Here is a 2,561-nt window from a genome sequence, read left to right as displayed (position 1 = left end):
AACTCGACCAGTAAACTATGAAGTTGCTGCGTTGATATTAGCACTGAAACTTCTAAGGTCTCGCTTAACTGCCAATTAGAAGGGATTGCATAGTGTCATTGACAGATATACAGCCAGAACATTGTACAAGTAGCTCTAATCAACGCAGAATACATCCAATCAGAATTAGACACCGTCTTCATTAATTGGTGCATTTACTTAACAAGACGGAAAATTTTGATGTATCCTAGTTTCTGCAAATTTCAAGTCTCCTAGACATAAAACACTATTTGCAAGTTATTTAGTTTATCATATACTGCTTTTGACTTACTTCAAGTATTTCAGTTTCTTAGAAAGAAAGACTATGGAAGAGATGTAATGAATGGTGGCAAATGAAAGAGATAACGCGCGTTAATTAGTTATTATAGGTAACTTTTACTCCTGTCAGACGAAGCCAAATCAAAAACATTTAGTTAATTGCAAATCGAATACCATTTGAATGTATTGTATTTAGCCTTATCTAAATATTCATTATAAAAGTACGATTTCTGAAAACGAAAAGCGATAACAAAATAGCAAATTGTTTTTCTAGAAACATGAAGATTTGTACACATAAAACTTAATTTATGGTTTAATAAAACACACACACACACACATACACAAAAAAAAAAAAAAAAAAAAAAAAAAAAAAAAATCTCAAAAAGGCCTGAAAACTCGACACCGAAAGGCATGATATTTAGTTTTTAGTTTACTTCAGCTATTATACATATCATAAAATTAAAGGAAGTGGAAGTGCTCGATGCTCTATCCACAAGTTGAAGATTTAAGGGCGTTTACATAATTAAAATTCCACGAATTCTCAATAACGCTATACGTAAGAAGAGCAAAGTTTTAGCACAGAGAAAAGAATTTCTCTAAATATAAGATTATATAGAAGATTAGGCTAAAGTGCAGAATCGCCCACTTATTTGTTTTTCGCTTTTTACAAGAGTAAAAAGGATTGGATTTTTGTCAATTTTCTTTGACTTTTCAAGTGAAAATAGGTCGATGTGTAGGTGCTACTTTGAGAGACGGTTGCATGGATTTTTAGCGATTTACGTTGGGGCAGTTGTTGGCGCGGTTTTTACAGTCGTCAGCCATCTTGAAAAATGCTGTTTTTAGGTATTTCATGCATAGTAAAGAATTCGAAACTTTAAAAAAATAAATATCGTTAAAAAATAATGGATTAATTTTTTGTTGAAAATGTTATTTTTTAAGATGCCTGGCAAATGTGAATAAATACATTTACTTAGAGTATAATATGCTAAAGTAAGGTTAAATTATTACTTTCATATAATAGAATAAAAACATCGCTATAAAAACATTGCGCGAACATTTAATTGGAATAAAATATTATTTAAATTGAATATTGAATTAAAAATTCCATTAAATTCGTTACAGTCAACAAGCAGTTTTCTAAACAAACTCTTAAAACTACAACAAACTAATTGACTGAATTGACAGGTTTTTCCTCTTTTTTATAAGATTTTAAATCTCGCGCGAGAATTTTCTGGAACTTTCTCGAAATCAAAAAGAGATAATTATTTATTAAATGTTAAATGCACGTGCTCTTGTATTTTTAATTTTTCCGGGTTAGCTCTCTCATAATATTCGTTACGCTCTGCACTGCGCGGGGAATAAAACAATTTAATTTATAGTTTATCTAACATTAGCTATTTAAATACCAAATCCGTAACACTGCCCTGTTCCCAAGGACTGCACGTTCCGGGCAGTACAATACCTGGACAGGAAGCCAAACTTACAACTAAGGCATACATACAATAATAAACATTACATTACAATGACAAATTAGATGAACAATAACTAACTTAAACAGTGCAATAAGTAACTTAAACAAATCAAATACACATTTAGAAACAGAAAAGACCATTCTCTTACACTACTTACAATTATTCACATTACGTACTATGACAATAGTAATGAGCTAACCTGTCGTAATGAACGACTTAAGGTTTAGAGTTCAATGACTTACGGATCCGAACCACGACGTCATTCAGTCTGTTTAGGACTGTGTACGAACCATCCGAAGGTGACTGTAATTTCGGAAAAAATCCTTTTCGTCGAATCGGGTTCCACAACCACACCTTGCACCTTCGTTCAATTTGTGTTCAGTAGCTCTTGTGTCGTATATGGTCTTCACTTTCTCCATTGCCAAGTAGACTCGCTTTCGTGCGCAACGATGCATCACTTCAAACCGGGCCTGGACATCTTGGATGTATTCCTCAGGCGATGAAGGTGCATCCGTAGGGCGACCAAACAGGAGGTCACAAGGCAGACGAAGGTTTCGACCGAAGAACATCTGGGATGGAGAATAGCCGGTAGTCTGGTGTTTCTCGCCGACCCTAGTATGATTTCTGCATCTTTCTGAGTAGGGTCTTTCACATGAGACGTCGGCGTTTCCAGGCGAGGATCCCTTTTGAGGGTGGATAGTCATCTCCTCAGATGCTGAGAACAGCTTGTTGTTTTTGAAGTCTAAGGAAAAATTGTATTTTCTTAAAAAGTCCAATCCGAGTATGCATGGA

Source organism: Stegodyphus dumicola, chromosome 3, assembly GCF_044657685.1.
Source record: "Stegodyphus dumicola isolate Sdum_Otavi_A_Nest chromosome 3, ASM4465768v1".
Lineage (NCBI taxonomy): Eukaryota > Metazoa > Arthropoda > Arachnida > Araneae > Eresidae > Stegodyphus > Stegodyphus dumicola.
This window is presented reverse-complemented; position numbering follows the sequence as displayed.